Source organism: Phyllobates terribilis, unplaced genomic scaffold (genome assembly GCF_046119375.1).
Source record: "Phyllobates terribilis strain yellow unplaced genomic scaffold, ASM4611937v1 Scaffold_2__4_contigs__length_985480577, whole genome shotgun sequence".
Taxonomy (NCBI): domain Eukaryota; kingdom Metazoa; phylum Chordata; class Amphibia; order Anura; family Dendrobatidae; genus Phyllobates; species Phyllobates terribilis.
Window position 1 is genome coordinate 12,757,269 of NW_027362762.1, and position 24,087 is coordinate 12,781,355.

The window sequence follows — 24,087 nt, forward strand, 5'->3', positions numbered from 1 at the left end:
TATATCTCCATGCAATGCTCTGCAGCCTATCAATTTCTGGTATATATTTTTCACTGCTTGTGTGATCTGTCCTGAAAACTGCATTATATCTCCATGCAATGCTCTGCAGCCTATCAATTTCTGGTATATATTTTTTCACTCCTCTAGCTTTTTTATTCCATGATACTTAAAGGTCATCACACTTACTTTAAGAGTTTATGATCCATGCCGAGTTTACTAGTCTGTTTTTTTTTTTTTTCCCTGCACTTTATGGTCTCCTGTTGTCTTTTAAGCTAGTGATTGATTGTTAATGAGTTAAATCTGTGCAGATCTAAGCAGATACGTCCCTATATATTGAGAATTAGTTAAGGGGAGGCATTTATGCGGGGGCATTTATGCATATAGCATTTATGCATACTTTATCGAAGTGCCATAATTTAGCAAAGTGCCCTGGCAGTTAGAAAATGGCATTGCTAATATTCATCTTTCTTCTCTTCTTACAGGTATATATTTTTCACTGCTTGTGTGATCTGTCCTGAAAACTGCATTATATCTCCATGCAATGCTCTGCAGCCTATCAATTTCTGGTATATATTTTTCACTGCTTGTGTGATCTGTCCTGAAAACTGCATTATATCTCCATGCAATGCTCTGCAGCCTATCAATTTCTGGTATATATTTTTTCACTCCTCTAGCTTTTTTATTCCATGATACTTAAAGGTCATCACACTTACTTTAAGAGTTTATGATCCATGCCGAGTTTACTAGTCTGTTTTTTTTTTTTTTTTTCCTGCACTTTATGGTCTCCTGTTGTCTTTTAAGCTAGTGATTGATTGTTAATGAGTTAAATCTGTGCAGATCTAAGCAGATACGTCCCTATATATTGAGACTTAGTTAAGGGGAGGCATTTATGCGGGGGCATTTATGCATATAGCATTTATGCATACTTTATCGAAGTGCCATAATTTAGCAAAGTGCCCTGGCAGTTAGAAAATGGCATTGCTAATATTCATCTTTCTACTCTTCTTACAGGTATATATTTTTCACTGCTTGTGTGATCTGTCCTGAAAACTGCATTATATCTCCATGCAATGCTCTGCAGCCTATCAATTTCTGGTATATATTTTTCACTGCTTGTGTGATCTGTCCTGAAAACTGCATTATATCTCCATGCAATGCTCTGCAGCCTATCAATTTCTGGTATATATTTTTCACTGCTTGTGTGATCTGTCCTGAAAACTGCATTATATCTCCATGCAATGCTCTGCAGCCTATCAATTTCTGGTATATATTTTTCACTGCTTGTGTGATCTGTCCTGAAAACTGCATTATATCTCCATGCAATGCTCTGCAGCCTATCAATTTCTGGTATATATTTTTCACTGCTTGTGTGATCTGTCCTGAAAACTGCATTATATCTCCATGCAATGCTCTGCAGCCTATCAATTTCTGGTATATATTTTTTCACTCCTCTAGCTTTTTTATTCCATGATACTTAAAGGTCATCACACTTACTTTAAGAGTTTATGATCCATGCCGAGTTTACTAGTCTTTTTTTTTTTTTTCCCTGCACTTTATGGTCTCCTGTTGTCTTTTAAGCTAGTGATTGATTGTTAATGAGTTAAATCTGTGCAGATCTAAGCAGATACGTCCCTATATATTGAGACTTAGTTAAGGGGAGGCATTTATGCGGGGGCATTTATGCATATAGCATTTATGCATACTTTATCGAAGTGCCATAATTTAGCAAAGTGCCCTGGCAGTTAGAAAATGGCATTGCTAATATTCATCTTTCTTCTCTTCTTACAGGTATATATTTTTCACTGCTTGTGTGATCTGTCCTGAAAACTGCATTATATCTCCATGCAATGCTCTGCAGCCTATCAATTTCTGGTATATATTTTTCACTGCTTGTGTGATCTGTCCTGAAAACTGCATTATATCTCCATGCAATGCTCTGCAGCCTATCAATTTCTGGTGTATATTTTTTCACTCCTCTAGCTTTTTTATTCCATGATACTTAAAGGTCATCACACTTACTTTAAGAGTTTATGATCCATGCCGAGTTTACTAGTCTGTTTTTTTTTTTTTTCCCTGCACTTTATGGTCTCCTGTTGTCTTTTAAGCTAGTGATTGATTGTTAATGAGTTAAATCTGTGCAGATCTAAGCAGATACGTCCCTATATATTGAGACTTAGTTAAGGGGAGGCATTTATGCGGGGGCATTTATGCATATAGCATTTATGCATACTTTATCGAAGTGCCATAATTTAGCAAAGTGCCCTGGCAGTTAGAAAATGGCATTGCTAATATTCATCTTTCTTCTCTTCTTACAGATATATATTTTTCACTGCTTGTGTGATCTGTCCTGAAAACTGCATTATATCTCCATGCAATGCTCTGCAGCCTATCAATTTCTGGTATATATTTTTCACTGCTTGTGTGATCTGTCCTGAAAACTGCATTATATCTCCATGCAATGCTCTGCAGCCTATCAATTTCTGGTATATATTTTTTCACTCCTCTAGCTTTTTTATTCCATGATACTTAAAGGTCATCACACTTACTTTAAGAGTTTATGATCCATGCCGAGTTTACTAGTCTGTTTTTTGTTTTTTTTTTTCCCTGCACTTTATGGTCTCCTGTTGTCTTTTAAGCTAGTGATTGATTGTTAATGAGTTAAATCTGTGCAGATCTAAGCAGATACGTCCCTATATATTGAGACTTAGTTAAGGGGAGGCATTTATGCGGGGGCATTTATGCATATAGCATTTATGCATACTTTATCGAAGTGCCATAATTTAGCAAAGTGCCCTGGCAGTTAGAAAATGGCATTGCTAATATTCATCTTTCTTCTCTTCTTACAGGTATATATCTTTCACTGCTTGTGTAATCTGTCCTGAAAACTGCATTATATTTCCATGCAATGCTCTGCAGCCTATCAATTTCTGGTATATATTTTTCACTGCTTGTGTGATCTGTCCTGAAAACTGCATTATATCTCCATGCAATGCTCTGCAGCCTATCAATTTCTGGTATATATTTTTCACTGCTTGTGTGATCTGTCCTGAAAACTGCATTATATCTCCATGCAATGCTCTGCAGCCTATCAATTTCTGGTATATATTTTTTCACTCCTCTAGCTTTTTTATTCCATGATACTTAAAGGTCATCACACTTACTTTAAGAGTTTATGATCCATGCCGAGTTTACTAGTCTGTTTTTTTTTTTTTTTTTTTTCCCTGCACTTTATGGTCTCCTGTTGTCTTTTAAGCTAGTGATTGATTGTTAATGAGTTAAATCTGTGCAGATCTAAGCAGATACGTCCCTATATATTGAGACTTAGTTAAGGGGAGGCATTTATGCGGGGGCATTTATGCATATAGCATTTATGCATACTTTATCGAAGTGCCATAATTTAGCAAAGTGCCCTGGCAGTTAGAAAATGGCATTGCTAATATTCATCTTTCTTCTCTTCTTACAGGTATATATTTTTCACTGCTTGTGTGATCTGTCCTGAAAACTGCATTATATCTCCATGCAATGCTCTGCAGCCTATCAATTTCTGGTATATATTTTTCACTGCTTGTGTGATCTGTCCTGAAAACTGCATTATATCTCCATGCAATGCTCTGCAGCCTATCAATTTCTGGTATATATTTTTCACTGCTTGTGTGATCTGTCCTGAAAACTGCATTATATCTCCATGCAATGCTCTGCAGCCTATCAATTTCTGGTATATATTTTTCACTGCTTGTGTGATCTGTCCTGAAAACTGCATTATATCTCCATGCAATGCTCTGCAGCCTATCAATTTCTGGTATATATTTTTCACTGCTTGTGTGATCTGTCCTGAAAACTGCATTATATCTCCATGCAATGCTCTGCAGCCTATCAATTTCTGGTATATATTTTTCACTGCTTGTGTGATCTGTCCTGAAAACTGCATTATATCTCCATGCAATGCTCTGCAGCCTATCAATTTCTGGTATATATTTTTTCACTCCTCTAGCTTTTTTATTCCATGATACTTAAAGGTCATCACACTTACTTTAAGAGTTTATGATCCATGCCGAGTTTACTAGTCTGTTTTTTTTTTTTTCCCTGCACTTTATGGTCTCCTGTTGTCTTTTAAGCTAGTGATTGATTGTTAATGAGTTAAATCTGTGCAGATCTAAGCAGATATGTCCCTATATATTGAGACTTAGTTAAGGGGAGGCATTTATGCGGGGGCATTTATGCATATGGCATTTATGCATACTTTATCGAAGTGCCATAATTTAGCAAAGTGCCCTGGCAGTTAGAAAATGGCATTGCTAATATTCATCTTTCTTCTCTTCTTACAGGTATATATTTTTCACTGCTTGTGTGATCTGTCCTGAAAACTGCATTATATCTCCATGCAATGCTCTGCAGCCTATCAATTTCTGGTATATATTTTTCATTGCTTGTGTGATCTGTCCTGAAAACTGCATTATATCTCCATGCAATGCTCTGCAGCCTATCAATTTCTGGTATATATTTTTTCACTCCTCTAGCTTTTTTATTCCATGATACTTAAAGGTCATCACACTTACTTTAAGAGTTTATGATCCATGCCGAGTTTACTAGTCTGTTTTTTTTTTTTTTTCCCTGCACTTTATGGTCTCCTGTTGTCTTTTAAGCTAGTGATTGATTGTTAATGAGTTAAATCTGTGCAGATCTAAGCAGATACGTCCCTATATATTGAGACTTAGTTAAGGGGAGGCATTTATGCGGGGGCATTTATGCATATAGCATTTATGCATACTTTATCGAAGTGCCATAATTTAGCAAAGTGCCCTGGCAGTTAGAAAATGGCATTGCTAATATTCATCTTTCTTCTCTTCTTACAGGTATATATTTTTCACTGCTTGTGTGATCTGTCCTGAAAACTGCATTATATCTCCATGCAATGCTCTGCAGCCTATCAATTTCTGGTATATATTTTTCACTGCTTGTGTGATCTGTCCTGAAAACTGCATTATATCTCCATGCAATGCTCTGCAGCCTATCAATTTCTGGTATATATTTTTTCACTCCTCTAGCTTTTTTATTCCATGATACTTAAAGGTCATCACACTTACTTTAAGAGTTTATGATCCATGCCGAGTTTACTAGTCTGTTTTTTTTTTTTTTTTTTTTTTTCCCTGCACTTTATGGTCTCCTGTTGTCTTTTAAGCTAGTGATTGATTGTTAATGAGTTAAATCTGTGCAGATCTAAGCAGATACGTCCCTATATATTGAGACTTAGTTAAGGGGAGGCATTTATGCGGGGGCATTTATGCATATAGCATTTATGCATACTTTATCGAAGTGCCATAATTTAGCAGAGTGCCCTGGCAGTTAGAAAATGGCATTGCTAATATTCATCTTTCTTCTCTTCTTACAGGTATATATTTTTCACTGCTTGTGTGATCTGTCCTGAAAACTGCATTATATCTCCATGCAATGCTCTGCAGCCTATCAATTTCTGGTATATATTTTTCACTGCTTGTGTGATCTGTCCTGAAAACTGCATTATATCTCCATGCAATGCTCTGCAGCCTATCAATTTCTGGTATATATTTTTCACTGCTTGTGTGATCTGTCCTGAAAACTGCATTATATCTCCATGCAATGCTCTGCAGCCTATCAATTTCTGGTATATATTTTTCACTGCTTGTGTGATCTGTCCTGAAAACTGCATTATATCTCCATGCAATGCTCTGCAGCCTATCAATTTCTGGTATATATTTTTTCACTCCTCTAGCTTTTTTATTCCATGATACTTAAAGGTCATCACACTTACTTTAAGAGTTTATGATCCATGCCGAGTTTACTAGTCTGTTTTTTTTTTTTTTTTTTTTCCCTGCACTTTATGGTCTCCTGTTGTCTTTTAAGCTAGTGATTGATTGTTAATGAGTTAAATCTGTGCAGATCTAAGCAGATACGTCCCTATATATTGAGACTTAGTTAAGGGGAGGCATTTATGCGGGGGCATTTATGCATATAGCATTTATGCATACTTTATCGAAGTGCCATAATTTAGCAAAGTGCCCTGGCAGTTAGAAAATGGCATTGCTAATATTCATCTTTCTTCTCTTCTTACAGGTATATATTTTTCACTGCTTGTGTGATCTGTCCTGAAAACTGCATTATATCTCCATGCAATGCTCTGCAGCCTATCAATTTCTGGTATATATTTTTCACTGCTTGTGTGATCTGTCCTGAAAACTGCATTATATCTCCATGCAATGCTCTGCAGCCTATCAATTTCTGGTATATATTTTTTCACTCCTCTAGCTTTTTTATTCCATGATACTTAAAGGTCATCACACTTACTTTAAGAGTTTATGATCCATGCCGAGTTTACTAGTCTGTTTTTTTTTTTTTTTCCCTGCACTTTATGGTCTCCTGTTGTCTTTTAAGCTAGTGATTGATTGTTAATGAGTTAAATCTGTGCAGATCTAAGCAGATACGTCCCTATATATTGAGACTTAGTTAAGGGGAGGCATTTATGCGGGGGCATTTATGCATATAGCATTTATGCATACTTTATCGAAGTGCCATAATTTAGCAAAGTGCCCTGGCAGTTAGAAAATGGCATTGCTAATATTCATCTTTCTTCTCTTCTTACAGGTATATATTTTTCACTGCTTGTGTGATCTGTCCTGAAAACTGCATTATATCTCCATGCAATGCTCTGCAGCCTATCAATTTCTGGTATATATTTTTCACTGCTTGTGTGATCTGTCCTGAAAACTGCATTATATCTCCATGCAATGCTCTGCAGCCTATCAATTTCTGGTATATATTTTTCACTGCTTGTGTGATCTGTCCTGAAAACTGCATTATATCTCCATGCAATGCTCTGCAGCCTATCAATTTCTGGTATATATTTTTTCACTCCTCTAGCTTTTTTATTCCATGATACTTAAAGGTCATCACACTTACTTTAAGAGTTTATGATCCATGCCGAGTTTACTAGTCTGTTTTTTTTTTTTTTCCCTGCACTTTATGGTCTCCTGTTGTCTTTTAAGCTAGTGATTGATTGTTAATGAGTTAAATCTGTGCAGATCTAAGCAGATACGTCCCTATATATTGAGAATTAGTTAAGGGGAGGCATTTATGCGGGGGCATTTATGCATATAGCATTTATGCATACTTTATCGAAGTGCCATAATTTAGCAAAGTGCCCTGGCAGTTAGAAAATGGCATTGCTAATATTCATCTTTCTTCTCTTCTTACAGGTATATATTTTTCACTGCTTGTGTGATCTGTCCTGAAAACTGCATTATATCTCCATGCAATGCTCTGCAGCCTATCAATTTCTGGTATATATTTTTCACTGCTTGTGTGATCTGTCCTGAAAACTGCATTATATCTCCATGCAATGCTCTGCAGCCTATCAATTTCTGGTATATATTTTTTCACTCCTCTAGCTTTTTTATTCCATGATACTTAAAGGTCATCACACTTACTTTAAGAGTTTATGATCCATGCCGAGTTTACTAGTCTGTTTTTTTTTTTTTTTTTCCTGCACTTTATGGTCTCCTGTTGTCTTTTAAGCTAGTGATTGATTGTTAATGAGTTAAATCTGTGCAGATCTAAGCAGATACGTCCCTATATATTGAGACTTAGTTAAGGGGAGGCATTTATGCGGGGGCATTTATGCATATAGCATTTATGCATACTTTATCGAAGTGCCATAATTTAGCAAAGTGCCCTGGCAGTTAGAAAATGGCATTGCTAATATTCATCTTTCTACTCTTCTTACAGGTATATATTTTTCACTGCTTGTGTGATCTGTCCTGAAAACTGCATTATATCTCCATGCAATGCTCTGCAGCCTATCAATTTCTGGTATATATTTTTCACTGCTTGTGTGATCTGTCCTGAAAACTGCATTATATCTCCATGCAATGCTCTGCAGCCTATCAATTTCTGGTATATATTTTTCACTGCTTGTGTGATCTGTCCTGAAAACTGCATTATATCTCCATGCAATGCTCTGCAGCCTATCAATTTCTGGTATATATTTTTCACTGCTTGTGTGATCTGTCCTGAAAACTGCATTATATCTCCATGCAATGCTCTGCAGCCTATCAATTTCTGGTATATATTTTTCACTGCTTGTGTGATCTGTCCTGAAAACTGCATTATATCTCCATGCAATGCTCTGCAGCCTATCAATTTCTGGTATATATTTTTTCACTCCTCTAGCTTTTTTATTCCATGATACTTAAAGGTCATCACACTTACTTTAAGAGTTTATGATCCATGCCGAGTTTACTAGTCTGTTTTTTTTTTTTTTTTTTTCCCTGCACTTTATGGTCTCCTGTTGTCTTTTAAGCTAGTGATTGATTGTTAATGAGTTAAATCTGTGCAGATCTAAGCAGATACGTCCCTATATATTGAGACTTAGTTAAGGGGAGGCATTTATGCGGGGGCATTTATGCATATAGCATTTATGCATACTTTATCGAAGTGCCATAATTTAGCAAAGTGCCCTGGCAGTTAGAAAATGGCATTGCTAATATTCATCTTTCTTCTCTTCTTACAGGTATATATTTTTCACTGCTTGTGTGATCTGTCCTGAAAACTGCATTATATCTCCATGCAATGCTCTGCAGCCTATCAATTTCTGGTATATATTTTTCACTGCTTGTGTGATCTGTCCTGAAAACTGCATTATATCTCCATGCAATGCTCTGCAGCCTATCAATTTCTGGTGTATATTTTTTCACTCCTCTAGCTTTTTTATTCCATGATACTTAAAGGTCATCACACTTACTTTAAGAGTTTATGATCCATGCCGAGTTTACTAGTCTGTTTTTTTTTTTTTTTTTTTTTCCCTGCACTTTATGGTCTCCTGTTGTCTTTTAAGCTGGTGATTGATTGTTAATGAGTTAAATCTGTGCAGATCTAAGCAGATACGTCCCTATATATTGAGACTTAGTTAAGGGGAGGCATTTATGCGGGGGCATTTATGCATATAGCATTTATGCATACTTTATCGAAGTGCCATAATTTAGCAAAGTGCCCTGGCAGTTAGAAAATGGCATTGCTAATATTCATCTTTCTTCTCTTCTTACAGATATATATTTTTCACTGCTTGTGTGATCTGTCCTGAAAACTGCATTATATCTCCATGCAATGCTCTGCAGCCTATCAATTTCTGGTATATATTTTTCACTGCTTGTGTGATCTGTCCTGAAAACTGCATTATATCTCCATGCAATGCTCTGCAGCCTATCAATTTCTGGTATATATTTTTTCACTCCTCTAGCTTTTTTATTCCATGATACTTAAAGGTCATCACACTTACTTTAAGAGTTTATGATCCATGCCGAGTTTACTAGTCTGTTTTTTTTTTTTTTTTTTCCCTGCACTTTATGGTCTCCTGTTGTCTTTTAAGCTAGTGATTGATTGTTAATGAGTTAAATCTGTGCAGATCTAAGCAGATACGTCCCTATATATTGAGACTTAGTTAAGGGGAGGCATTTATGCGGGGGCATTTATGCATATAGCATTTATGCATACTTTATCGAAGTGCCATAATTTAGCAAAGTGCCCTGGCAGTTAGAAAATGGCATTGCTAATATTCATCTTTCTTCTCTTCTTACAGGTATATATCTTTCACTGCTTGTGTGATCTGTCCTGAAAACTGCATTATATTTCCATGCAATGCTCTGCAGCCTATCAATTTCTGGTATATATTTTTCACTGCTTGTGTGATCTGTCCTGAAAACTGCATTATATCTCCATGCAATGCTCTGCAGCCTATCAATTTCTGGTATATATTTTTCACTGCTTGTGTGATCTGTCCTGAAAACTGCATTATATCTCCATGCAATGCTCTGCAGCCTATCAATTTCTGGTATATATTTTTTCACTCCTCTAGCTTTTTTATTCCATGATACTTAAAGGTCATCACACTTACTTTAAGAGTTTATGATCCATGCCGAGTTTACTAGTCTGTTTTTTTTTTTTTTTTTTTCCCTGCACTTTATGGTCTCCTGTTGTCTTTTAAGCTAGTGATTGATTGTTAATGAGTTAAATCTGTGCAGATCTAAGCAGATACGTCCCTATATATTGAGACTTAGTTAAGGGGAGGCATTTATGCGGGGGCATTTATGCATATAGCATTTATGCATACTTTATCGAAGTGCCATAATTTAGCAAAGTGCCCTGGCAGTTAGAAAATGGCATTGCTAATATTCATCTTTCTTCTCTTCTTACAGGTATATATTTTTCACTGCTTGTGTGATCTGTCCTGAAAACTGCATTATATCTCCATGCAATGCTCTGCAGCCTATCAATTTCTGGTATATATTTTTCACTGCTTGTGTGATCTGTCCTGAAAACTGCATTATATCTCCATGCAATGCTCTGCAGCCTATCAATTTCTGGTATATATTTTTCACTGCTTGTGTGATCTGTCCTGAAAACTGCATTATATCTCCATGCAATGCTCTGCAGCCTATCAATTTCTGGTATATATTTTTCACTGCTTGTGTGATCTGTCCTGAAAACTGCATTATATCTCCATGCAATGCTCTGCAGCCTATCAATTTCTGGTATATATTTTTCACTGCTTGTGTGATCTGTCCTGAAAACTGCATTATATCTCCATGCAATGCTCTGCAGCCTATCAATTTCTGGTATATATTTTTCACTGCTTGTGTGATCTGTCCTGAAAACTGCATTATATCTCCATGCAATGCTCTGCAGCCTATCAATTTCTGGTATATATTTTTCACTGCTTGTGTGATCTGTCCTGAAAACTGCATTATATCTCCATGCAATGCTCTGCAGCCTATCAATTTCTGGTATATATTTTTTCACTCCTCTAGCTTTTTTATTCCATGATACTTAAAGGTCATCACACTTACTTTAAGAGTTTATGATCCATGCCGAGTTTACTAGTCTGTTTTTTTTTTTTTCCCTGCACTTTATGGTCTCCTGTTGTCTTTTAAGCTAGTGATTGATTGTTAATGAGTTAAATCTGTGCAGATCTAAGCAGATATGTCCCTATATATTGAGACTTAGTTAAGGGGAGGCATTTATGCGGGGGCATTTATGCATATGGCATTTATGCATACTTTATCGAAGTGCCATAATTTAGCAAAGTGCCCTGGCAGTTAGAAAATGGCATTGCTAATATTCATCTTTCTTCTCTTCTTACAGGTATATATTTTTCACTGCTTGTGTGATCTGTCCTGAAAACTGCATTATATCTCCATGCAATGCTCTGCAGCCTATCAATTTCTGGTATATATTTTTCACTGCTTGTGTGATCTGTCCTGAAAACTGCATTATATCTCCATGCAATGCTCTGCAGCCTATCAATTTCTGGTATATATTTTTTCACTCCTCTAGCTTTTTTATTCCATGATACTTAAAGGTCATCACACTTACTTTAAGAGTTTATGATCCATGCCGAGTTTACTAGTCTGTTTTTTTTTTTTCCCTGCACTTTATGGTCTCCTGTTGTCTTTTAAGCTAGTGATTGATTGTTAATGAGTTAAATCTGTGCAGATCTAAGCAGATACGTCCCTATATATTGAGACTTAGTTAAGGGGAGGCATTTATGCGGGGGCATTTATGCATATAGCATTTATGCATACTTTATCGAAGTGCCATAATTTAGCAAAGTGCCCTGGCAGTTAGAAAATGGCATTGCTAATATTCATCTTTCTTCTCTTCTTACAGGTATATATTTTTCACTGCTTGTGTGATCTGTCCTGAAAACTGCATTATATCTCCATGCAATGCTCTGCAGCCTATCAATTTCTGGTATATATTTTTCACTGCTTGTGTGATCTGTCCTGAAAACTGCATTATATCTCCATGCAATGCTCTGCAGCCTATCAATTTCTGGTATATATTTTTCACTGCTTGTGTGATCTGTCCTGAAAACTGCATTATATCTCCATGCAATGCTCTGCAGCCTATCAATTTCTGGTATATATTTTTTCACTCCTCTAGCTTTTTTATTCCATGATACTTAAAGGTCATCACACTTACTTTAAGAGTTTATGATCCATGCCGAGTTTACTAGTCTGTTTTTTTTTTTTTTTTTTTTCCCTGCACTTTATGGTCTCCTGTTGTCTTTTAAGCTAGTGATTGATTGTTAATGAGTTAAATCTGTGCAGATCTAAGCAGATACGTCCCTATATATTGAGACTTAGTTAAGGGGAGGCATTTATGCGGGGGCATTTATGCATATAGCATTTATGCATACTTTATCGAAGTGCCATAATTTAGCAAAGTGCCCTGGCAGTTAGAAAATGGCATTGCTAATATTCATCTTTCTTCTCTTCTTACAGGTATATATTTTTCACTGCTTGTGTGATCTGTCCTGAAAACTGCATTATATCTCCATGCAATGCTCTGCAGCCTATCAATTTCTGGTATATATTTTTCACTGCTTGTGTGATCTGTCCTGAAAACTGCATTATATCTCCATGCAATGCTCTGCAGCCTATCAATTTCTGGTATATATTTTTTCACTCCTCTAGCTTTTTTATTCCATGATACTTAAAGGTCATCACACTTACTTTAAGAGTTTATGATCCATGCCGAGTTTACTAGTCTGTTTTTTTTTTTTTTTTTTTTCCCTGCACTTTATGGTCTCCTGTTGTCTTTTAAGCTAGTGATTGATTGTTAATGAGTTAAATCTGTGCAGATCTAAGCAGATACGTCCCTATATATTGAGACTTAGTTAAGGGGAGGCATTTATGCGGGGGCATTTATGCATATAGCATTTATGCATACTTTATCGAAGTGCCATAATTTAGCAAAGTGCCCTGGCAGTTAGAAAATGGCATTGCTAATATTCATCTTTCTTCTCTTCTTACAGGTATATATTTTTCACTGCTTGTGTGATCTGTCCTGAAAACTGCATTATATCTCCATGCAATGCTCTGCAGCCTATCAATTTCTGGTATATATTTTTCACTGCTTGTGTGATCTGTCCTGAAAACTGCATTATATCTCCATGCAATGCTCTGCAGCCTATCAATTTCTGGTATATATTTTTCACTGCTTGTGTGATCTGTCCTGAAAACTGCATTATATCTCCATGCAATGCTCTGCAGCCTATCAATTTCTGGTATATATTTTTCACTGCTTGTGTGATCTGTCCTGAAAACTGCATTATATCTCCATGCAATGCTCTGCAGCCTATCAATTTCTGGTATATATTTTTTCACTCCTCTAGCTTTTTTATTCCATGATACTTAAAGGTCATCACACTTACTTTAAGAGTTTATGATCCATGCCGAGTTTACTAGTCTGTTTTTTTTTTTTTTTTTTTTCCCTGCACTTTATGGTCTCCTGTTGTCTTTTAAGCTAGTGATTGATTGTTAATGAGTTAAATCTGTGCAGATCTAAGCAGATACGTCCCTATATATTGAGACTTAGTTAAGGGGAGGCATTTATGCGGGGGCATTTATGCATATAGCATTTATGCATACTTTATCGAAGTGCCATAATTTAGCAAAGTGCCCTGGCAGTTAGAAAATGGCATTGCTAATATTCATCTTTCTTCTCTTCTTACAGGTATATATTTTTCACTGCTTGTGTGATCTGTCCTGAAAACTGCATTATATCTCCATGCAATGCTCTGCAGCCTATCAATTTCTGGTATATATTTTTCACTGCTTGTGTGATCTGTCCTGAAAACTGCATTATATCTCCATGCAATGCTCTGCAGCCTATCAATTTCTGGTATATATTTTTCACTGCTTGTGTGATCTGTCCTGAAAACTGCATTATATCTCCATGCAATGCTCTGCAGCCTATCAATTTCTGGTATATATTTTTTCACTCCTCTAGCTTTTTTATTCCATGATACTTAAAGGTCATCACACTTACTTTAAGAGTTTATGATCCATGCCGAGTTTACTAGTCTGTTTTTTTTTTTTTTTCCCTGCACTTTATGGTCTCCTGTTGTCTTTTAAGCTAGTGATTGATTGTTAATGAGTTAAATCTGTGCAGATCTAAGCAGATACGTCCCTATATATTGAGACTTAGTTAAGGGGAGGCATTTATGCGGGGGCATTTATGCATATAGCATTTATGCATACTTTATCGAAGTGCCATAATTTAGCAAAGTGCCCTGGCAGTTAGAAAATGGCAGTTGGACAGGGCAGGAGACAGGTAAGACATGCAAGACAATTAAACAAACTTGCTTCCAGGTCATCTTTTTGGCAAACAGTATTCACCATTTGTATCTGTGCCATTTATACTCTGGTTGCTACAATCATCCACATTCACCGTTCTCCCACAAATGCGGCACACTTCATCCATATTAATCCCTCACTCCTCTCTTCTCCTATGTACAGTTGTCATGCTCTCTTCACAATGTTATACCACGCAGATCCATTCATTCCCACCATACAACGCAGGAAACGCTCTCACAAATCACTCAATCATCTGCTCACTCTCTGTATCTTCCTTCTATTAGTCGCAGGTGATATTTCTCCCAACCCAGGACCCTCCAGTAATAATAACACTAACTCTTTCCCTGTTACATTCAGAAACCCTGCTAATCTCATTAATATTCCCTGCATATCTTCTGTCTCATTCAACTGTGCCCTTTGGAATGCGCGCTCAGCTTGTAATAAACTCTCTTACATCCATGACTTTTTCCTCTCTAATTCCCTCAACCTTCTGGCTCTCACTGAAACCTGGATCCAGCAGTCGGACACCACCGCCGCTGCAGCTCTCTCCTATGGTGGCCTACATTTCTCTCATACCCCGCGACCTGACAACAGATCAGGTGGAAGTGTTGGTCTGCTTCTTTCAACAAAATGTACTTTTCAGGTTATCCCCCCTGTACCCTCCCTTATCTTCCCGTCCTTTGAGGCCCACACAGTCAGACTCTACCGGCCCTTCTCCCTGCGAGTGGCGGTTGTCTATCGCCCCCCAGGTCCCCCCCGTCAATTCCTGGATCACTTTGCTGCCTGGCTTACAAATTTTCTATCCTGCGACATCCCCACGATAATCATGGGAGACTTTAACATCCCAATTGGCGATCCTCTTTCCCCATCTGCCACGCATCTTTTATCATTAACCTCCTCCTTCGGCCTTTCACAGCTTGCTAATTCTCCTACACATGAGGACGGGAACACATTGGACCTGATCTTCTCCCGGCTTTGCTCAGTACATGACTTTACTAACTCTCCCCTTCCACTCTCTGACCATAATCTTCTTTCATTCTCTGTCAAGAACTGTGACTTTACTCAAGACACTCCCACCGTCCACACTTATAGAAATTTACGCGCCATTAACACCCAGAAATTTATAAAAAGGTTGCAATCATCATTGGCCCCAATCTCCTCCCTCTCATGTCCCGAATCTGCATTGAAGCATTATAACAAAATAATGCTATGCGCCCTGGATGAAGCCGCACCTCCTACACAAAGAACAATGCGGCATAGACGGCGACAACCCTGGCACACGCCTCAAACACGTCTTCTCCAGAGGTGCTCCAGGTGCGCTGAACGGCTGTGGAGAAAATCAAATCTGCCCGAAGATTTCCTCCACTATAAATTTATGCTGAAAACATATAACTCTGCCCTTCACCTCTCCAAACAAACCTACTTTAACAACCTCATCATCTCACTTTCCAATAATCCTAAACGACTCTTTGACACGTTTCATTCTCTCCTCAATCAAACAGCACAGGCCCCGACCACCGACCTCAGCGCTGACGATCTGGCTAACTATTTCAAAGAAAAAATTGACCATATCCGACAGGAAATTTTCTCCCAATCCCCAAATGTTATGCATGCTCCCCCCCGCCACATTGTATCTTGCTCATTTTCTGACTTCGAACCAGTCACGGAAGATGAAGTGATCAGGCTCCTTGCATCTTCTCGCCCTACCACCTGCACCAGCGACCCTATTCCCTCACATCTCCTTCAGTCCCTTGCTCCAGCTGTCACCTCTCACCTAACTAAAATTTTCAACCTTTCCCTCTCATCTGGTATCTTTCCCTCTTCTTTTAAACACGCCAGCATACAACCATTACTTAAAAAACCATCCCTCGACCAGAACTGCATGGCCAACTACAGACCTGTTTCCAATCTTCCCTTTATCTCTAAACTCCTGGAACGCCTGGTCCACTCCCGTCTAATCCGCTATCTCTCAGACAACTCTCTTCTTGACCCTTTACAATCTGGTTTCCGCTCTTTACATTCTACTGAAACTGCCCTCACTAAAGTCTCTAATGATCTACTAACAGCTAAATCTAATGGTCACTGCTCCCTGCTGATCTCCTGGATCTCTCTGCAGCATTTGACACTGTGGATCACCAGCTCCTCCTCACTATGCTCCGCTCTATTGGCCTCAAGGACACGGTTCTCTCCTGGTTCTCCTCTTATCTCTCTGACCGCTCCTTCTCTGTGTCTTTCGCCGGCTCCTCCTCCTCCCTACTTCCTCTTACTGTCGGGGTTCCTCAAGGATCAGTCCTTGGCCCCCTTCTTTTCTCCTTATACACCGCTCCTATTGGACAAACAATCAGTAGATTCGGTTTTCAGTACCATCTCTATGCTGATGACACCAATTATACACCTCTGCTCCGGACATCACCCCGGCATTACTACAAAAGACCAGTGATTGTCTTTCTGCTGTGTCTAACATTATGTCCTCCCTCTACCTAAAACTGAATCTGTCAAAAACTGAACTATTCATGTTTCCTCCCTCCATTAATCTACCTGTGCCCGATATTGCTATCTCGGTTTGTGGCTCAACCATTACTCCCCAGCAACAAGCCCGCTGTCTTGGGGTCATTTTTGATTCAGATCTTTCCTTCACTCCTCACATCAAATCACTCGCTCGTTCATGTCATCTACACCTCAAAAACATCTCAAGAATCAGGACTTTTCTCACCTTTGACTCGGCAAAAACTCTTACTGTCGCTCTTATTCATTCTCGTCTTGACTATTGCAACGCTCTACTAATCGGTCTCCCTCTTACTAAACTCTCCCCTCTCCAATCCGTCCTGAACGCAGCAGCCAGGATCATATTCCTCGCCAACCGCTACTCAGATGCCTCTTCCCTGTGCCAGTCATTGCATTGGTTGCCCATCCAATATAGAGTTCGTTTTAAACTTATCACGCTTACCCACAAAGCGCTCCATGCTTCAGTACCCCCCTACATCTCCTCCCTTGTCTCAGTCTACCACCCTACACGTGCGCTCCGTTCTGCAAATGACTTGAAACTAAAATCCTCCATAATCCGAACTTCCCACTCCCGTCTCCAAGATTTCTCGCGTGCTGCGCCAATTCTCTGGAATGCACTACCCAGGACAGTTCGATTAATTCCCAATACCCACAGTTTCAAGCGAACCCTAAAAACACATTTCTTTAGACTGGCGTATCACCTAAACACACTCTGTCCATCCCAGCTTTCCCCCATATTAAAATCTTCTTCAACTTCGGGTTCAAACCAACCATGCACATAAAAGCCTCTGTCAGGACGGTACACATACTGGCTGGCGACCAGTCCATGTATTATTATTTATCCTATTCAGTATATCAAGGCTGCATTATACAATATATGTACTTTTTACCTTTTGTGTCTCCCCCACTTCCTCATAGACTGTAAGCTCGCGAGCAGGGCCCTCACTCCTTTCCATATGAGATATGCTTATTCTGTATTGTCTGTATATGCCCCCCCTAAAATTTGTAAAGTGCTGCGGAATATGTTGGCGCTATAAAAATAAACTATTATTATTATTATTATTATTATAAGAAAAGAGGTGATATCACATCTTATTACAGTACAGGAGATATAAGAGGAGCGGTGATATCACATCTTATTACAGTACAGGTGATATAAGAGGGGGGGTGATATCACATCTTATTACAGTACAGGGTGATATCAGAGGGGGGGTGATATCACATCTTATTACAGTACAGGAGATATAAGAGGAGCGGTGATATCACATCTTATTACAGTACAGGGGGATATAAGAGGAGCGGTGATATCACATCTTATTACAGTACAGGAGATATAAGAGGAGCGGTGATATCACATCTTATTACAGTACAGGGGATATAAGAGGAGCGGTGATATCACATCTTATTACAGTACAGGGGGATATAAGAGGAGCGGTGATATCACATCTTATTACAGTACAGGTGATATAAGAGGAGCGGTGATATCACATCTTATTACAGTACAGGGGATATAAGAGGAGCGGTGATATCACATCTTATTACAGTACAGGAGATATAAGAGGAGCGGTGATATCACATCTTATTACAGTACAGGAGATATAAGAGGAGCGGTGATATCACATCTTATTACAGTACAGGAGATATAAGAGGAGCGGTGATATCACATCTTATTACAGTACAGGAGATATAAGAGGAGCGGTGATATCACATCTTATTACAGTACAGGTGATATAAGAGGAGCGGTGATATCACATCTTATTAGAGTACAGGGGATATAAGAGAAGAGGTGATATCACATCTTATTACAGTACAGGAGATATAAGAGGAGCGGTGATATCACATCTTATTACAGTACAGGAGATATAAGAGGAGCGGTGATATCACATCTTATTACAGTACAGGGGGATATAAGAGGAGCGGTGATATCACATCTTATTACAGTACAGGGAATATAAGAGGAGCGGTGATATCACATCTTATTACAGTACAGGGAGATATAAGAGGAGCGGTGATATCACATCTTATTACAGTACAGGGTGATATAAGAGGAGCGGTGATATCACATCTTATTACAGTACAGGAGATATAAGAGCAGTGGTGATATCACATCTTATTACAGTACAGGGTGATATAAGAGGAGCGGTGATATCACATCTTATTACAGTACAGGAGATATAAGAGGAGCGGTGATATCACATCTTATTACAGTACAGGGGATATAAGAGGAGCGGTGATATCACATCTTATTACAGTACAGGGAGATATAAGAGGAGCGGTGATATCACATCTTATTACAGTACAGGGTGATATAAGAGGAGCGGTGATATCACATCTTATTACAGTACAGGGTGATATAAGAGGAGCGGTGATATCACATCTTATTACAGTACAGGAGATATAAGAGCAGCGGTGATATCACATCTTATTACAGTACAGGGTGATATAAGAGGAGCGGTGATATCACATCTTATTACAGTACAGGAGATATAAGAGGAGCGGTGATATCACATCTTATTACAGTACAGGGGGATATAAGAGGAGCGGTGATATCACATCTTATTACAGTACAGGAGATATAAGAGGAGCGGTGATATCACATCTTATTACAGTACAGGGTGATATAAGAGGAGCGGTGATATCACATCTTATTACAGTACAGGAGATATAAGAGGAGCGGTGATATCACATCTTATTACAGTACAGGTGATATAAGAGGAGCGGTGATATCACATCTTATTACAGTACAGGTGATATAAGAGGAGCGGTGATATCACATCTTATTAGAGTACAGGGGATATAAGAGAAGCGGTGATATCACATCTTATTACAGTACAGGGGGATATAAGAGGAGCGGTGATATCACATCTTATTACAGTACAGGAGATATAAGAGGAGCGGTGATATCACATCTTATTACAGTACAGGAGATATAAGAGCAGCGGTGATATCACATCTTATTACAGTACAGGGTGATATAAGAGGAGCAGTGATATCACATCTTATTACAGTACAGGAGATATAAGAGGAGCGGTGATATCACATCTTATTACAGTACAGGAGATATAAGAGGAGCGGTGATATCACATCTTATTACAGTACAGGTGATATAAGAGGAGCGGTGATATCACATCTTATTAGAGTACAGGGGATATAAGAGAAGAGGTGATATCACATCTTATTACAGTACAGGAGATATAAGAGGAGCGGTGATATCACATCTTATTACAGTACAGGGGGATATAAGAGGAGCGGTGATATCACATCTTATTACAGTACAGGGGATATAAGAGGAGCGGTGATATCACATCTTATTACAGTACAGGGAGATATAAGAGGAGCGGTGATATCACATCTTACAGTACAGGGTGATATAAGAGGAGCGGTGATATCACATCTTATTACAGTACAGGAGATATAAGAGCAGCGGTGATATCACATCTTATTACAGTACAGGGTGATATAAGAGGAGCGGTGATATCACATCTTATTACAGTACAGGAGATATAAGAGGAGCGGTGATATCACATCTTATTACAGTACAGGAGATATAAAAGAAGCTGTGATATCACATCTTATTACAGTACAGGAGATATAAGAGGAGCGGTGATATCACATCTTATTACAGTACAGGTGATATAAGAGGAGCGGTGATATCACATCTTATTACAGTACAGGGTGATATCAGAGGGGGGGTGATATCACATCTTATTACAGTACAGGTGATATAAGAGGAGCGGTGATATCACATCTTATTACAGTACAGGAGATATAAGAGGAGCGGTGATATCACATCTTATTACAGTACAGGAGATATAAGAGAAGCGGTGATATCACATCTTATTACAGTACAGGTGATATAAGAGGAGCGGTGATATAAGAGGAGCGGTGATATCACATCTTATTACAGTACAGGTGATATAAGAGGAGCGGTGATATCACATCTTATTACAGTACAGGTGATATAAGAGGAGCGGTGATATCACATCTTATTACAGTACAGGTGATATAAGAGGAGCGGTGATATAAGAGGAGCGGTGATATCACATCTTATTACAGTACAGGGGATATAAGAGGAGAGGTGATATCACATCTTATTACAGTACAGGGTGATAACAGGAGCGGTGATATCACATCTTATTACAGTACAGGAGATATAAGAGGAGCGGTGATATCACATCTTATTACAGTACAGGAGATATAAGAGGAGCGGTGATATCACGTCTTATTACAGTACAGGAGATATAATAGGAGCGGTGATATCACATCTTATTACAGTACAGGAGATATAAGAGGAGCGGTGATATCACATCTTATTACAGTACAGGAGATATAAGAGGAGCGGTGATATCACATCTTATTACAGTACAGGTGATATAAGAGGAGCGGTGATATCACATCTTATTACAGTACAGGTGATATAAGAGGAGCGGTGATATCACATCTTTTTACAGTACAGGGTGATATAAGAGGAGCGGTGATATCACATCTTATTACAGTACAGGAGATATAATAGGAGCGGTGATATCACATCTTATTACAGTACAGGAGATATAAGAGGAGCTGTGATATCACATCTTATTACAGTACAGGAGATATAAGAGGAGCGGTGATATCACATCTTATTACAGTACAGGGGATATAAGAGGAGCGGTGATATCACATCTTATTACAGTACAGGGGATATAAGAGGAGCGGTGATATCACATCTTATTACAGTACAGGAGATATAAGAGGAGCGGTGATATCACATCTTATTACAGTACAGGAGATATAAGAGGAGCGGTGATATCACATCTTATTACAGTACAGGAGATATAAGAGGAGCGGTGATATCACATCTTATTACAGTACAGGTGATATAAGAGGAGCGGTGATATCACATCTTATTACAGTACAGGAGATATAAGAGGAGCGGTGATATCACATCTTATTACAGTACAGGTGATATAAGAGGAGCGGTGAAATCACATCTTATTACAGTACAGGTGATATAAGAGGAGCGGTGATATCACATCTTATTACAGTACAGGGGATATAAGAGGAGCGGTGATATCACATCTTATTACAGTACAGGAGATATAATAGGAGCGGTGATATCACATCTTATTACAGTACAGGAGATATAAGAGGAGCGGTGATATCACATCTTTTTACAGTACAGGAGATATAAGAGGAGCGGTGATATCACATCTTTTTACAGTACAGGAGATATAAGAGGAGCGGTGATATCACATCTTATTACAGTACAGGAGATATAAGAGGAGCGGTGATATCACATCTTATTACAGTACAGGAGATATAAGAGGAGCGGTGATATCACATCTTAATACAGTACAGGAGATATAAGAGGAGCGGTGATATCACATCTTAATACAGTACAGGAGATATAAGAGGAGCGGTGATATCACATCTTATTACAGTACAGGAGATATAAGAGGAGCGGTGATATCACATCTTATTACAGTACAGGAGATATAAGAGGAGCGGTGATATCACATCTTATTACAGTACAGGAGATATAAGAGGAGCGGTGATATCACATCTTATTACAGTACAGGTGATATAAGCGGGGCGGTGATATCACATCTTATTACAGTACAGGAGATATAAGAGGAGCGGTGATATCATATCTTATTACAGTACAGGAGATATAAGAGGAGCAGTGATATCACATCTTATTACAGTACAGGGGATATAAAACAAGAGGTGATATCACATCTTATTACAGTACAGGAGATATAAGAGGAGCGGTGATATCACATCTTATTACAGTACAGGGGATATAAGAGAAGAGGTGATATCACATCTTATTACAGTACAGGAGATATAAGAGGAGTGGTGATATCACATCTTATTACAGTACAGGGGATATAAGAGAAGAGGTGATATCACATCTTATTACAGTACAGGAGATATAAGAGGAGCGGTGATATCACATCTTATTACAGTACAGGTGATATAAGAGGAGCAGTGATATCACATCTTATTACAGTACAGGTGATATAAGAGGAGCGGTGATATCACATCTTATTACAATACAGGGGATATAAGAAAAGAGGTGATATCACATCTTATTACAGTACAGGAGATATAAGAGGAGCGGTGATATCACATCTTATTACAGTACAGGGGATATAAGAGAAGAGGTGATATCACATCTTATTACAGTACAGGTGATATAAGAGGAGCGGTGATATCACATCTTATTACAGTACAGGTGATATAAGAGGAGCGGTGATATCACATCTTATTACAGTACAGGGTGATATCAGAGGAGCGGTGATATCACATCTTATTACAGTGCAGGGGATATAAGAGAAGAGGTGATATCACATCTTATTACAGTACAGGTGATATAAGAGGAGCGGTGATATCACATCTTATTACAGTACAGGGGATATAAGAGGAGAGGTGATATCACATCTTATTACAGTACAGGGTGATAAGAGGAGCGGTGATATCACATCTTATTACAGTACAGTAGATATAAGAGGAGCGGTGATATCACATCTTATTACAGTACAGGAGATATAAGAGGAGCGGTGATATCATATCTTATTACAGTACAGGAGAAATAAGAGGAGCGGTGATATCACATCTTATTACAGTACAGGTGATATAAGAGGAGCGGTGATATCACATCTTATTACAGTACAGGGGATATAAGAGAAGAGTTGATATCACATCTTATTACAGTACAGGTGATATAAGAGGAGCGGTGATATCACATCTTATTACAGTACAGGAGATATAAGAGGAGCGGTGATATCACATCTTATTACAGTACAGGTGATATAAGAGGAGCGGTGATATCACATTTTATTACAGTACAGGGGATATAAGAGGAGCGGTGATATCACATCTTATTACAGTACAGGTGATATAAGAGGAGCGGTGATATCACATCTTATTAGAGTACAGGGGATATAAGAGAAGAGGTGATATCACATCTTATTACAGTACAGGTGATATAAGAGGAGCGGTGATATCACATCTTATTACAGTACAGGTGATATAAGAGGAGCGGTGATATCACATCTTATTACAGTACAGGAGATATAAGAGGAGCGGTGATATCACATCTTATTACAGTACAGGGGATATAAGAGGAGCGGTGATATCACATCTTATTACAGTACAGGGGATATAAGAGGGGGGGTGATATCACATCTTATTACAGTACAGGTGATATAAGAGAAGAGGTGATATCACATCTTATTACAGTACAGGAGATATAAGAGGAGCGGTGATATCACATCTTATTACAGTACAGGTGATATAAGAGGAGCGGTGATATCACATCTTATTACAGTACAGGAGATATAAGAGGAGCGGTGATATCACATCTTATTACAGTACAAGGGATATAAGAGGAGCGGTGATATCACATCTTATTACAGTACAGGGGATATAA